Source organism: Oculina patagonica, chromosome 6, assembly GCF_052425735.1.
Source record: "Oculina patagonica isolate OP01 chromosome 6, crgOcupat, whole genome shotgun sequence".
Lineage (NCBI taxonomy): Eukaryota > Metazoa > Cnidaria > Anthozoa > Scleractinia > Oculinidae > Oculina > Oculina patagonica.
In genome coordinates, this window is record NC_135763.1 from 32198394 (window position 1) to 32214539 (window position 16146).

Genomic DNA, 16146 nt, shown 5'->3' on the forward strand with positions numbered 1-16146 from the left:
GGCACGGTTGTGTTCTTAAGCTTGAAGCTTGTGGGCCGTGACGGTGTATTCTCTATTGAATTGAAATTTGAAGTGAAATAAAACGGAGAGAACCCTTTAAGCAAAACCGAGAACAAACAGCAAACTCAAACCCTGGCCACATTAGTGGGAGGCGAGTACTCTCACCACTGCGCCATCCATGCTCCTCGAAAAATACAATTGGCTTTCCTCTTCACAAACCAGTGCTTGTACTAAATAAACTTTATATATTTAAAGGTTTTATTTTTATATATAAATTAAAGGTTTTTCTTTTATAAATATATTTTTTTTTTTCTCGTGCTTCGCGCAAATCACAAAGTGAACACATATCATCAGCCTGCCTACAGGCTTTCCGAGTTTCTCCCTTTTCAAAGGAGTCAGCCTTCTCGCATTCCAATGTAAGGCCACTATGACCACGGCCATAACAACATGTTCGGTGCTGTGAAAAGTCTCTTTTATAAATTTATCAGTGTACTAGCGACCGCGAGGCTTTTCTAGGGTACATTCTCGAAGGAAGAGGTATTGCGCGCAGTCGCGTCAAATTTTTATTCCTCTTGTGAGTCAAATTTCCAATACCCCGCCTTCCCATTTTTTTGGTGGCCCAGAAGGATAGCATTTTCCTGTATACGTAGTGTTGTATCTTGTTTTCCAGTACAACAAAGGAATACATTGCTCGACTTCAGAAAGTGCAAAACTTTGCGGCTATGGTTGCTACGTTAAAGCAACTCCATTGGTTGCCAGTTGCTTAGCAGCTTGAAGTCAGAGACGCTGTATAATAGCTTATAAATGTTTGCAGGACTAGACCCAGCATATCTGCGCAGCAAGTTTATTGTTGGGGCTGACGTCCATTCTCTCAATACAAGACACAGAAACAAGTTGGATGTACCGCTTTTCAAAACAGCTACCGGCCAGCAGTCATTTGTATTCAGAGCTACTCGGCTTTGGAATGAACTACCTCAGACTCTAACAGATCTAGATGTGAATTAGTTTGACTAATTTTAAGGCTGCTAAAAAAAGGTCGCACTTGGAAGAATTTTATGGATACATAGAACCCTTTTAAACGTAGTCCTTTATAATAATTAGAATGATTCATTTTTTTTTAACTGTACATTTTAAACATTTCATTGTAATTTGACCCTGAAAACCATTTTCATTGGAGCAGCAAATAAAATGTTATCTTATCTTTCTATATGCAAAAGGCACCTCTTCGGTTCTGCTTATAGGCGCGCAGTAGTCGGACTGCAGGGCAACGCTTTTCAAAATGTCCCTTAGAAAGAGGTCCGGGAAAGAGGTGGGGGATGGCAGGGAAAGCACTTCATTCTAGTACAGTAAACACCCGCGTGTAAGAAACTACAATTTTCTAAGTTTGGCAAAATATGTTCTTGTATTTGGGGGGTAGTTATTGGTAATTTAGGCTAAGTAGGTTCTTAATAAGGTTCTTAATTTCTAAGGAGCCATAGTTTTTGATTGTACGAGAAGAAAAAAAATGGGTTTGGTCCTTCATTATACAGCATTTATTCATAACTGTATTGCTTCAAGCCTCATGCAAGGTCCAAAGAAGGCAATTACAGTCTATGTGAATCTGTCTTTTCTTTATTTATAAATACAGTTTGGGATGTTCTGTTAAAAATGTTCATAAAAATTTTCTATAACCCACATATAAGAACCTGCTGAAATTTGCTTGGCTAAACAGGTTCTTATATTTTGGGTTATTAAAATGGCAAATTTCTGCCAGCAGGTTCTTAAACCACTAGGTTCTTACACGCGGGTGTTTACTGTACCACAGAGTTCAGTTCAAACGTTAACCCAGAAGGGACCGTCTCGCACTGTACCGCAGGTCGAGTATCGCGCAAATTTTTTACCTAAGCTTATACCGTGCGGCGATGTAGATCACAAGAAATAAATTTCGTGTTCTCTGTCGGAAAAATCTTCATTCCAAGAATTAAAAGAATCTACAGAAAAGAGGCCACTGTGGCAACCTCGTTTTCAATCTCGTTCCCAGCGCCCTCTCATGTGGAAAGAAGAAACGATACCGGGAAAGAGGTTGCCTTGTCACTATTCTGTCGGTTTTAAAACTGGGTGTGGTCAGAGATGTCGGTTTTCTTCACAAATCCAGTTACACGTTATCATTATCAACAAAATTTTATTCAAAACTTTAACAAACTGCTTTGCATGTACAGTAATTGTAAACATTCAATAACATTTCAAATATAGATTATTTTACAACATTTATATAAACTTGAGTTATATTGAAAATGACCATTTTCTTTTCTTTATCTCTTCAAAATATATGGAATATATACTCTTATTTTATATTTAACTTTTCTTCTTTCTTTCAATAATTTAACAATAATTTAAAGTTTTGTTTTAACGTCACATGCGCTGTACAGAGAAATGATTTAGATCAAGAAATAACATTACAAAACGAAAATAGAGAGCAGAAACAGCATTCATGCAGTCGAAACATAACGTGACGAGAAGGAAAAACAATAACAAAAAAGCTATTCAAAGTCATTTGGAAAAGTTCTAGCAACAATATTTTACAAAATAGTTCTATCCATTTATCGCCTAAAGCTGCTCGGTTTGAAAACCTCCAAAATCAAGGCGAGTTTTCAACTAACAAACTCGCTTGAGCAAAAAATAAAGTTTTTTTTTAGCGTTGTATCTGCTACCGACTCTTTTTGTTATCAACATGTTACCAACCCAGGAGCGGAGTCGAGTTCAAAGTGGCTTTTCCGCTTGGCAATAAAGAATCATGCGCTGTAGGGGCACGTGCAAAACACGTGACATTATGAGATATGCACGTGTGAGATACGTGACTATGGAAAACAGTTCCTGTCTTTTCTTTCAACGTGTCTATGAAAAGGCAAGCTTGCTGCATTTTAATGCTGGACCAGTTAACTAGGCAATCTGTTCTTGCGTTGTGGCATCCGCCTCCGAGAGAGACTTTGTGGAGTACGCAAGATTCGTCTGTCCAAGATGATTTCTCAAGTCAGTGGGGCCGACTAAACTCCATTCCTGGTTAAGTGCGATCCATTTAGCTAAGTAGCGCAGGGTCTTACGAAGCCAGTGGTAGAAGAAGGCGAGACCCAAGAGGGCCCCTGCTGAACCAAGCACGTAAAAAATAATACAAGGATTTGAGACACATCTCTGGCTGCCGTCTTTAGCTATGGAGGCCACGTTCAGCGTCATAGCCACGACAAATGTCAGCAGCCATAGAATAGGAAAGGGTTTGTCTTCTGGAAGACGCCACTGAAAGAGAACGAATGTACGTGAATTAGACAAGGTTAAATGACAACGACTGTGCAATCTTGTACGGGAGGCGTGGTGGCCTAATGGTCAGTGCGCTGGACTAAGGATCGAGCGGTCCGGGTTCGAGCCTTGGCCGGGGCGGGGCGCTACGTTGTGTTCTTGGGAAATACACTTTACTCTCATAGTAACTCGTTCTCTCTCTCCACCCTGGTGTATAAATGGGTATCGGTAAATTTAATACTTGGGGTAATAGAAATACTTCTTGTCGCTTCATGCTACAGAAACCGGTATAAGCTCCGGCCTGATGGGCCACTAGGCTCGAACGCAGACGTTATCTGGGCAATCTTGTACCCAGAGAATGGGGGGTTTAGAGCTGACTTAAAGAACCACGGCTCTTGGCCCGGAGGTTATTGTCTGTCTAGAAGTAGTCAGATGTTGCCAGAATTTACGTAATAACGAAACAAACTTGTCTCGTTTAAAGATCACTTTGGTTAACTGATTTACATTCAACTCTCTCTAAGACGGACACGGTCTGGACTGGCTCCAACTTTCCGTCTTAAAGAGGTGACCGCCTTATAGGGAGTTTAGAAACAGTTGTAAATCACTGAAAACGGCAGGGATGGGACCAACACATAAGAGAGAGTTGACTGTAGTCACTTCGCGCCACTAGTGCGGTGGCATGTTAAGGTGGCTCAGTTTGAGAGGGATCAGTCCCCTCTCTCTGTACTCCCAGAAGAGTGCCTTCACTGTTTGTTACCACCATCAGGAATTGGAAAATAAAAATGCAACAGTTGAGCCGAGTGAGAGGGGACAAGCGGCGTTCTCATCACCCGGACCCCCAGAAAACACGAAAATGTGTGCGCCCTCCGCAGGGACTGTCACCCCATGAAGCGGGGAATGACCTGCGACCCGAGGACCGGGGCGCGCCGGAGGCCCCCGTTTCTCGACGCCGGGGCCCCCGGGGCCAGCCCGCGCGAGCTGAGGGTGAAGCGCGCGCCGAGACCGTTAAACTGTACCGTTCGGCCACCTTAAAAGACTTGCAACGTAGTCAATGTTACTGTCAACTCTCCTTAATCATTCTCTTTGATATCGTTTGGAGAAATTATATTTTGATCACGCTTGAGAACATAAGTGCTAAATTTAGCTATAAGTGTCAATTCTCAAAACAAACATGCATTACAGTAAACTAGGAATGTCAACAACTTTGTCACGTATGCCTCTCCGGGAGGGAACAGTAGCATTTCTCGAAATCGCGTTGCTTTTATTCTGCAAAGATACCAGCGGTGAAGCTGCGAAACCTACTAGTGTTGTTTTTCGTTGTTCTGTAGATGAAAACAACGACTTTAAAAACAGCTTTTGATAAACTTAAAAACATGTTTTCATTATCGAACAATAGACCACCTGTCGGTCTTACATATTTGTTTAGCCTGCTTAATAAATGATGTTTAATTACTGCAGTGCTGTTTAGCGGTTTGAGCGCGCAATTTTGCGGAACGCTGCGAGTAAAATTGCCGAAAATATAACCGTCCAAATGAAGACATTTGACGAGTTCAAACTTTCATTTTTCAGCTGTTGTTTCCGAGAAAAATCCCCTTTGGAAATTCAAATTTAACAGCATGCGAAGAATTTATAGATATTATGCGACTATTTAATATGCGATTCGGTCGACTTGAGTAGCGCCTAATTTCAATTTCTAATTATTATGATGTTTTGCAAACGATTTTTTTTGCTGACGAAGTAACTTTGCTATTATAACGAAAATAAATGCTTTAAAAAATGTCAAATCTTATAGGAACAAAGTGAGGCACGAAAATGTTGGATTTACATGTAATTTTTGGCCGGTTCCGCAGTTCAAAAGCTTGCATTTTGTACATTTTTTTAAGGAGTGAATTTATACCAAGACAGACTTCTAAACTATCGTCCACACACAAAGGTGCAATGAGGCCTAAAAATTAACACAAACAAGTGTAAATTACCTACCTTGCTAAAAGGTTTTCTCTTTCGTTTGACCGCTAGCGGATACAGACATAGTTCACATTTGCTCATGACTGCTCTCTGTAACCAGTTCATTAAACAAGAGTGATGAACGAACTTAACCGAACCCGTGCACAAACACGGACTTATCAAAATCTCCACCTCCTCGCTGCAATGACATATGCGGCAAACGTCGCTTTCAAGGTCCGTGCTGTCGCCTTCAGAGAAATATAAAGTCGTTGTTGTATCCGAGGGCGACTTATCGCAACAGTTTTCGCTGTCATTGCGCTCTAACTCAGCCATATCGTCCATTTCGATACAAACATTTCCTGGTTGGTCGGCCATGTTTGAAGAAATAGTGGTTTTCAGTTCAAAGTCGAGTTCATCTGAAGCGGTAGCTGGAATTTCCAACGCAACACTTTCACACTCTTCGCCGTCACTTTCTATCCTCGGAGGGCTTTCCATTGCACAACCCCCCTTTCGGTCGCTCGTGGAAACCGGCTTTTGAATTATTTAACGGTTCAGCTCGATCCAAGGAAGCAGGAACAACATGCTCCGCTTCGCTTTCGTTGGTTTTTGCAGTGTCATTCTCTGTAGTACACTCATGTGTAATTGCTCGTTCTTCTACTGTTCCACTTTGATTCACATCATGTATCGCATTAGTTTCTTCGAGAACCTCATTCGGTATAAAGTCTGCGGAGTTTTTCACTTCGCTTTGTATTGTTACGATGGTTATTGCGTCTTCTCCGTCACTAGCGGGACACTTTGCCTCAGACATTTGTGCTCCCTTCGCCGATAACAGCTTCTGTGCTACCCTGTTATGAGAAAAGTAAAATAAAATAACTTGAATATTTTGTAGTAGGACAAAACACTTAATGGAATGACCACTCTTTCGCTGCCCGATGCGAGCCATAACTTTAGCCGTTAACAAGTTTGACAAACTTATCTTCAGTAAAAATGTGCCGTTTGCAGTCCACGTTGATAGCAGTAAATCTAGTAGAATCGCAAATTATTATTATTATAAAGTAAGAACAATATAAATATAATAGATGATTTTTCTATCAGGCTTTCAATGGAAAGCAGTTTAGTTTGGAAATTGTAAACAACATCACAGAGCTAGCAAAGTGCTGACTATTAAATTCCATTACATTGAAAACAGTTTATTCACGACTGAACGTCATTCGAGTTGTTGAAAAAATGTTCGTCTTCCCTCAAGTTAACGAATATTTGTACAATAATTTCACAGCGGTTTGTGGAATATGGGAAAGATCAATATTTCTATACTCCCCGTTCAATAACAGGAAATTGGCTAAGCCTTAAAATAGATCAAGCCATCATGTTAACACGGACTGCATAAATAAATGTGTCAAGACAGGTAGAGTTTACATGAAAATTTGAATACTAGGCAAACGGTCATAATTTACACTATACCCCTAGCGTCATCGGACAAATTATACTTCAGACATGCACTGAAACCATACCTTTCTTACTCTCCTTAGTTATAAAGCAAGGCATTCTCTTCTATACAACTCCTCACAAAAATAAACCGGTAGTTGCAGTACACCAGTGCGTAGAGAAGGCGACACCAATTGATGAACTAGACGCCGAACCCTCTCTTTCAAATCGCGTGTTTGCTACACAACTGAACATGAAAACGCAGGAATCATTTCCGAATGCATTGTATGGACTAATAAAGAGTCGTTAAACGCGCACAAAAGCGGAAAATATCTTAACACATAACTAATATCGATCGCGCCAAATGAGAGAAAACGTCAAGGTTCGATGGCTTGCCTTGTTCGAACTGACGTCATTTGAGTGACGTTTCGGAAAAGTGAAGTTTGTCAAGGGTTTGTTTCATAATCAGTGTTCTTATTTATAACGGTTCACTGAGTCAAATTCACACGCTTACGGTGGGAAAAACCAACACTAAAGTTTGCTTGCTTTCAAGAAATTTTCTTCACAAAACACGACATTTTAACTTTAGTTTGCAACTTCTTTGCATTTCAATGACTTCGTTTCCAAACATAACAAATACGAATTCTTCAGTGACATTCACTGCATTCAGTCCATTAAACTAAAGAATGATATATAGATATTTTTCATGAGTGACAATTCTCAGCTTTTCACTTATAGTACATAAAAAGGTTAAGAGCTATCCACGAAAGAACACGTCTAGCAGCCACTCGCATTGTTTTCAGACATAATAAAATTTGGCCACCTGCAATCATTTGCATTGTGGTGGCAGTTTCACATCGGCCAGCTTGGCGGGAAAAAAGCCCGCGTTAAAACGCTTGCTCAATCAACAGAACGAAATCTTTAAAATAATAATATAGAAAGAGTGCGAACCTTTTCCGAGTTTAATTGGACTCAAATGCTGTTTAAAGAACCAAATGCTGTTTAAATGCTGTTCAAAGTAGCAAGACAAATGAATACTTTTACTATAATAACGAAAACAGGAAAGTCAGTTGGTAACCGACTGATTTTGAGCCGAAACTATAAAGCACTTTCGCGTTACGTTTTTCGGACACTCACAACCTCAACTAAATGCATACAAAATATCATTATTCAAGGCGTATAAAGAAATCTCAAGTTAAAGACTTACTTAACACAATTTGCCTCCGTTTGATAGCCTCTGTTCTATACTTTTTCCGTGGTAAGAAAACCTAAAATCGCTTCGAACACGACAACTAAAATCGAACGCCACTTGACTTTTCTTTCCTGACAATATCGGTCGCTTGTATAGTGGGTTGCGTTTTCTTAGAAGATAACGCGCTTTCCCACGAACAATATAAGCAGTGCGTTTTGATGACCAGCAAACGGAATGTTGGCCGCTTATGAGAGAGAACACTTCCTTTTCAGTTAATCTTAATTGGCAATTGATAAATGGCAAAGAAACCGTTTATAAAGTCGTTATATCGGTAACACTTCGCGCGGGAAAACCCGTGGGAAAACCGCATGAGCACGATGTTGGCCGCAGTTGAGCCACTCTGCAGTGTTGTCTTCCACGTGTTACGTGCAGAAGCCTTTGAATCCTACTCGTTAATGAAGTCTTTTATGTTCAGCGTCAATAGAACAAGAACACAGAAAACCATTTTGGCCAAGAATAAGACCACCGGCAGAGACCTGGAAGAACAGGTCTTACAGGTCTTAATGTGGCATTTCGCTGCCAAGGCCGGGATTTGCACATGACAGCAAATTCTATAAAACCACCAGTCAGCTGAAGTTGAGCACGTTTTTTTTTTTCTTATTTCTTTTCATTTTCTTACCACGACGTTTATAAAATTAGGAGTCCTATAGAGTTGGGGCGACCAGGGAATTTATTCACTGTCAAAAGAGAAAAAAAACTGCTTTCTCATTGCATGGTCCACGTTTCTGTTTTGTTTTGTTGGTCTCCTTTTCTGGAAAATGAAAGTTGCTTCTTACAACAAACCGGATTACACACCTCTATTTCAACGGGAAAAAATACTTGTTTTGCGTCACAAAAATATATTTTTCCTATTGATTTATCCGTTGTGAATTTCAATGTGAGCCAATATTCCGATATCAAAGGCTGTATACATCACCCCACTTTCTGTGCTTGGACGTGATTGGTCGAGAAACTGCCCTTACGTGCAGAACAAGCCTAAGTATAATTTTAAATAGATTTTATTAAGGCACCCGTTTCTTTTCTCATTAAGAGAATACAGACAGCATGGAATAATTATTCGATCCTTTTTGTGTCATTTGTACTGTCAATAAATAAAATTGCCGAGGAAGCATTCTTAGACTTGACTAACGATTCAGGTTTTCGAAACGCTTTTAGCGACATTAGCATACATAGTTATAGTACTTACTTAAAAGGAGTACTGTATAGTCATCATCTAGCAAAGAGCTGGAATCCAAAATCTCTTAACTAGATAAGGACCTGTAGCAAAAAAGTTGAATTGTCTGAACGCTGAACTCAAAACGCCCTTATAAAAAATTCTTTTATTGCCAATTCGCTTGGTACATAACAATGTGTTCGTAAACCGTTACGTTGCCAACGCATGTTGTATGCCGCACAGTACAATAACTCAGATAGTATTTTGCAGGGAAAACACTGCAGAATTGACTTATTTACGTTTTCTTGTGATACCATGCGATGGTAAAGGCTTCAAGAAAGGACTGAATCATGCAGAATAAAATGGAACAAAGGAAATTTAATGGTAGAACCACGAATAGTCGAGTTCGTTAAAAAACGCGGGAAACTCTTTATCAGTGCAGTTCAGTCGATGCTAGACATGTTACCCGTTCGAACTAAGTGACATATCTCGAAACGCAGATGTGACCATGTAAGCTACGTCTAATTTTCCAAAAGACTTCAAGGTTTGTTTCACATTAAATTTCCACCTGAAGGTACAGAATTATGTGCCGAGCAACCTTGAGTTAAAATCAAGTCAGAATTCTAGCAGGTTTTGGTGCAAGCTTTGAAACTTTGAACTTGCTACGCCGTTAACAACGATTTAGTTCACTACATACAACGTATACAATGCAGGCACAAAAATACAATGTTTCACGAATTTGACAGCGAGCGCCAGCGGAAACAATGAACCGAAGCTGATACTTGAAGTAGTTTTCGATCATTATTAGGAAAACTATTCAAATCCGTCCGAATAATCGCCCAATGTCTGTTCATCAAAAAACTCGCCTTATACAACACGACATATATTTTCCAACTTGACAAAAGATTACTAGTCAATTCCATATCAAGAACGACTCAGCATATTCCTGAGTGAACATTTGTTTACACGCTCCCAGCGGCAACTTGAACATGCCTCGTTAGCAGGCATACCGCAAGAACCACAGTACAAACGATGTGACCTCACAGAACGGCGTGAATTAACACCGTAAAGTTTTCGCCACAATACTGAATCCTACCGACTGTAAAACAAGATTAAATCGTTTCTCTGGATTGATGTTTTCTCAGTAATGTAAGATTTCGAGCAGTTCAATTCCTTTTTTGTCAGAGAATTGTGATCGAAGCGAGAAAACTCGACACTAAGCCAGTTCATTCACTCCCTGTGTAAACTTTTACAAAAGCGTTTGCTTTAGAAAACAATTTCGATTTAAACTAAAGGAACATGATTTACTCATAAAATATCTGAATTTTACCTGGTATTACCGGCTTTAAACTGTTGCCAAGCTCAGTAGATTCTTAAGGTCTTGTCGCCGGATGCTACGCACAAAAACAAGCTTTTAAAGCTACAGAAATGTGTTTACATTACCTAGTTGGCGAAGTCCATTGTACATTTATGTTTCGCCGAACAACGTTTATCTAGCGCTACATAAATATTATCTTAAAGAATTTTCAAAAACAAGCAATGGGCCAATCTTTTTAGAACCTTCTACTGGTCCATATATAGCGCGAAATTTGCATTTGTTATGAAAATTTGCCCGCCCAGTTTAACCCAAAGGTCAGCTCAGTATTACATTCTCGACTGCATTTAACATCATCACAAGCTCGCAAAAAGACCACCAATAACGAAAGTACTGTAAATTGTTACTGAAGTAATAGCCGACTATACACTGCCTGTTGCCCTTAAACTTGGAATAAAACCCTTCAGCGCGCTAATAAAGATAACAACATTTGTTTTCGCTGTCGTTTGTGAATGCCGTCAGTACATATTTGTTTTAGCTAAATGGCGCCAAAAACTACCTTGACTCGCTAACGTTTGCCATTATATTGCCTGTCTACAACTACAACTGTAAATCTCTGCGACTACAGTTTAGTTTGATCAAATAAAAGTTCGCGGAAAGTTTTTCAGACTTATCAGGAAAACTGTAGTTTCGTATCTTTGACATTCACATAAAAATTCTGATAAATCGTTGGAATATATTATAACGGCCATGTTTGTGAACATAATAGGCAATGGAAAATTTCATGACGTCGGATTATGGTAGCCCCCCTCCCCCCTCCTACTAATATGGCGGAGGAAAACCGTCTATTATATATTTTAGGCTTAAATGGCGTCATGCTGATATTCTACTTGAAAATAATCCTAATCTCGTAATTTCAACTCCAGCTGCGTGCCTCTACGACCGAAATCTTATATATTCGCCTCAGTAACACGTCCTTCATACAAACTTAGACAACAACGCCAACTTGAACACCAAATTGAGACTGTTTCCGCTCGCGCCGGGCCATATTCACGTATTGTAGACTGAACTCTAGGTGAGGTCACCATTTTACTCAAGTGCCCATCAAATAAAACTGTTTTTAGAATATACAACCTTGCGTCTTCGAAGGGTGACGTCAATCTACCTCACAAAATAATATTTGTAGTTTGAATTCAAACCATCCCTCTCAAAAAATTTAACAATCCTTGTTTTATTATCACTTCTATGGCCTTGTCGTGACTTACGCAAAATATTAGAGCTGAAAGAATGTAAAATTTCCGGAATTATGTCTCAAACAAGCAGATTAAGTTATTCCTAAATTACTGTAATTTTATCTGTGTACTGCAGGTAGGAAATAAATGACATTCCCAGGCAGTGAATTTTCTGTGTTTTTGCTCATCATATAATCATTAGACGTTAATTTAAATCCGATAATGAAGAGCTATTAATTAAACTTTGACACTTCAGACCGGTGTAGTCTCTTCTCACTGACATTCTCGCACGTTGCTCAGTAATACACTGTAGTTCGCAGTAAATTGCTTCTAGCGTTTTCAGTAAGAATGAAACAAACGCAAAAGTTAACGGGCAAAAAATGAGTGCGCGAGCTTGCATGAATTCGATTCATGCGCTAAAAGAGACTGATTGACTGATTAATATAGAGAGTCTAGAGACAAACAGGGCGACATTTTGATATCCTTTCAGCACAACCACGTGGGCTTTCAGTTGGATATTTTGTCGCTCTGCTTTGCTACAATATATTTTCGTAACAACTGTCTTTAATACCAAATCAAAGCCTCAATCAATAAGGAGTACATACACGCGATCGCTGACCGCTTTGCGTATTCCGATTGTTCTGTGTAAAAAACCTGATGTCGTTTGATGCTAGTGTCCTCTGAGTATTAAAATTCCAGCGATTTTGCAAAACATCTTGTTCTCTGGTTTGCTGGGCAAAGTCTTCAAACAGCTGCGACTGAGGAAGACGCCGGAATTGAACACGACGACTAAACAAGAATTCTTTCAAGGGTACAGTGAAAGTTACTTGGAGGCGTCCTATGATGATCGCCACCTTAGCAATGGCTAGGTTCCCAGATTTGGCTGTTTCATTTACCGTCACCATACCAAGTCTATCCGGAGCCACTTCTCGTTTTCTTGAAAGCGAAAGAAAACATGTTCTACGCGCCAAATATAAAAACAAATATAAAAATCTGGATTTAGTTTTCAAATTTGCCAGCTCGAGTTTCCTCCTGATCATATGGACACCAGATTCAGTTTTCTGCGTTTCAACAGGTTTCCAGATCTATTAGCAGTAAAAATTCCTATATAACCCCACTCCTCAAAAGTAACACGATTTCTAAGTCAGTGTAAGTATGGTTTATGTCTATACAATTCCACTGTCTCTGATCTAAAGGGGAATGGAGATTCTGATAAATGTTTCCTAACCAAAAAAAAGCCAACTTGAATGAAAACTGAGTCCTGTAAAATCTGTTAGCGATATACAGGGACTATACAGGCCCGAACATGAATCTACGCATATGTTTTTTTGTGCACGAACACATTCGATGTTACTCTAAAAAAATACACAGTTAAACAGATAAAAAATTTTCAACGTCGCAAGAGGTATCGGCTAATTCTACTTTTCCACGTCCTGACGTGTCCAAAGAAATAATAACCGATAAAGAACTCCGAGGAAAACACTAACTTTTCAACTGAAACATCGGTTTATGGAACGGTTCGAAAATAGAATTCGTTTGGATAACTTCCAGCCTATTTACTATAGAAAAGTTAACTAATAACACAAGGAATACAAAAACTTGAAGAACTTCTGCTTACTTGTGCTCTCAAATAACATGCATGCAGGAAGTTTACTTTGGATATGCCATGCGCAAGGGAAAGGTTATCACGATTGAAAAAAAAAATAAACATCCTGCAACTTCTAAGGTTCGCATGCGCCATCTTGAAGAATTCACACTGCCAAAAATGTCTTTCAACAGAATCACAGCATTCGCGATAATACAAGCTGCACTTTCAAGTCACAAGTGTGCAAGAAAAAAATTCAGTTTACTTCTGCAGTATGTGATCCACATTGAATGACATGATCACCTCGCCTAAAACGCTTCAACAAAACTCCTTCAAGACAGAACAACACTTTCGTGTGCCTATACGCCCAGTTATTTACAATCATTCTTCTTTCTGGCTTTGATTCAAGTTATAAATTCAATTTAAGAAAAAAAAGTTTCATCTCATTTCTCATAACTTTTATTTTACATGTAATTCTCATGGTTCAGTGTAAAAAGCATCCATAATGTTTAGGCGGGAAATGCAGAACTTAAAAAAGTCAGTTGCCTTTCTCTATATAAAACTGAACTACCTTCGTTTACGAACATGTTAATTCACGTAATTTAACCATTTTGGAACGCAAAAAACGGACATGATTAAAGAAAACGCCACTTCGATCAAAGGTGCACTAAAATTTCAAAACATGTGCCAGTATAAAATCCAACGTACAGGGTACAAAGTCGAATACAACATTTCCTCTAAATAGGTAATCTGACGAAAAGTTTTAATTTTCATGGTTCTTCGAGCAAACCAAAATAAAGATATCAAATATATAAAACAAGTGGGCAAGCCGGAACCACACGCGTCATCAAAGTTTGCAAAAATAGATTAACCAAAATAGATCCATGCTGGCTTACTATAAACCTTTCAGTGGTATATATACTCCATTTGTAATAAAATAAATAGATTACTATGCATAGTAACAATTTATGAATGTAACGGCATGTTTCAATAACTACTTTTAATATTCGAATTTTGTCTGACCGAGAAAGGTTTCTTGCTCGAGACATCCCAGACGCGCGCCTTCATGTTTTGAATAAAGTTTAGACTGAAGTCGCGCGTTTATTTCGATATCTACATTGTATAGACCGCACAGCTAATATGAAGAACGAATTTTAAAAGCTTATATTACGACAGTCCAAAATAACTGAATACGTACACTGGTCGAAAATGAACAAGCTACTTTGCAGTTCAGTTCACGCAAATGTAACGAACAGTAATGTACTGTATACAGTTTACTGATAACATTTTCCCATTAAAAGCTATTTTACTAATTACTTTAACCATTTTCGGCTTAGGTAATTAGCCAGCTAAGCAAACCAGCGAAATCCTAAAAGATTATTTTCGTAGAGGCAGATCTTGGCATTTTAGCTCTTATCCGGTGTGTGGTCCAAACAAGATTTTCACCGAGAAGTTTTTAGAGATAACAATTTCCTTGCGTGCAACTCAAATAAAATCATTTTGGTCCAACTAAATCAACAAAGTTCCTTATACATATTACAGAAATCTCCAGACGAAAACATTTACCTATTGTGGGAAGAAGGGCTCGTTTGTAAAACAGCACTGAAAGCTTCTGCCACTCGATTCGACTTGACAGCTGAAACAGCTTATTGTGTTCGACAAACAAAATTCTCACATCTGCCGAAAATCTCTTCTCGTTTCCGAAGAATAACACTACAGATCCCACCCAAAACAAGATTGTTTTCTTACCTGTATGGTGAAGCGCTTCTAAAGTTTCCGCCAAAGTATTTTTTCCCACGGCCTTGTCGACGGTCGAAGCTAAACGCGTTTTGAATGAAGTGTTACAGATCCCGTCCTGAGTAAGCCGCGTGCTTCATGCGATAAGAGACCTGCGACTTGAACTCGCCTCGACTTGCCCTTAAAACAATTGACAGATTTGTGACAGTTCGTCAACAAACGTGCTTGAGCCAAATGTATTGTTCTTCGATTTCAACCATTGTTTTACGCGATGACCAAAAGGATGGAAATTTATTTTCGCCGTCACACGGTCAAACGAAATTTATACTTCGTTCTATCACGCACTGGAAATGCGGTATTTTTTCAGGGATTTTAGCATTTATTAAAGTGCAATTTAAAGCACGCCTTGGAGTTAATTTTAGGAACACAGGAGCCGTATGCAAATTCCACAACACGCTTTGAGACACAGCTGCTAAAGCGATCGGCACAACAAAGGCACATCTGCCACTCGCGACACCCATTGTTTTGTCGCTTCGATGCGTTGCGATCCCTAATTCAGCCGAAGCTACGCAAATGTATTGCGTACTTTTCCGGCAATTCGAACCGGGCTTTTAATTACAAACACGCAAACTGTTGGAATAGATCATCGCTTCGAACGATCCTACTGTTCAAAACCACCGCGACGCCAAGATTTTCACAGACGCGCCGCAGCAAAAACATTTTGTTGAGTGAAATGGCTGCGGGTCGCGACCCGTGTCCAAACATGCGAGAAATACAATAACACCACGTGGACTTAGCCAATCAGAGAGCCGCGTGAAAAGTAAGCCACTTAACTGGCGCATGTGGGGTTGATGTCCATTGTTTCTGTCAATACAGAAGAGTTTTATGTGAATTGAGCCTTTTAAAATCACGGAAACGTTTAAAGACGGCCACGCGGCGGTGAGGCCTATACGTTGGTAATATATTCTGTTCGGAAAATTCTACCTTGTTTTATTTTAAAAAAATGGAGGTTCACGATGTTCACCTGTCAAAGCTTATGTCTCTACTGCCTCTACAAGTTGTAAACAGGCCTGCTCAAGAGTTTGTTTTTAGTTGACGATCGGTTTATGGGCTCACGCAATCGTTTCTCATTACAATTTTTCGCCAACTGCTCACACCAATTTTTCCAGCAGTCTCTCGCGTTGGATTTAACATCGTTCCCGATTAAAGTCTTTTACTTTTTAACGAAGGAAA

The 16146-nt window shown here is 39.4% G+C and overlaps 1 pseudogene across 1 annotated transcript; it reads right to left on the reverse strand.

Annotated features, from left to right (window-relative positions):
* Positions 1-2172: 2172 nt before the first annotated feature.
* Positions 2173-7698, reverse strand: LOC144656273 (uncharacterized; annotated as a pseudogene). Its single transcript, XR_013571288.1, has 3 exons — positions 6726-7698; positions 5251-6059; positions 2173-3270 (listed from the first exon to the last, which is right to left on the reverse strand). The product of XR_013571288.1 is annotated as an uncharacterized LOC144656273 (transcript).
* Positions 7699-16146: the final 8448 nt, after the last annotated feature.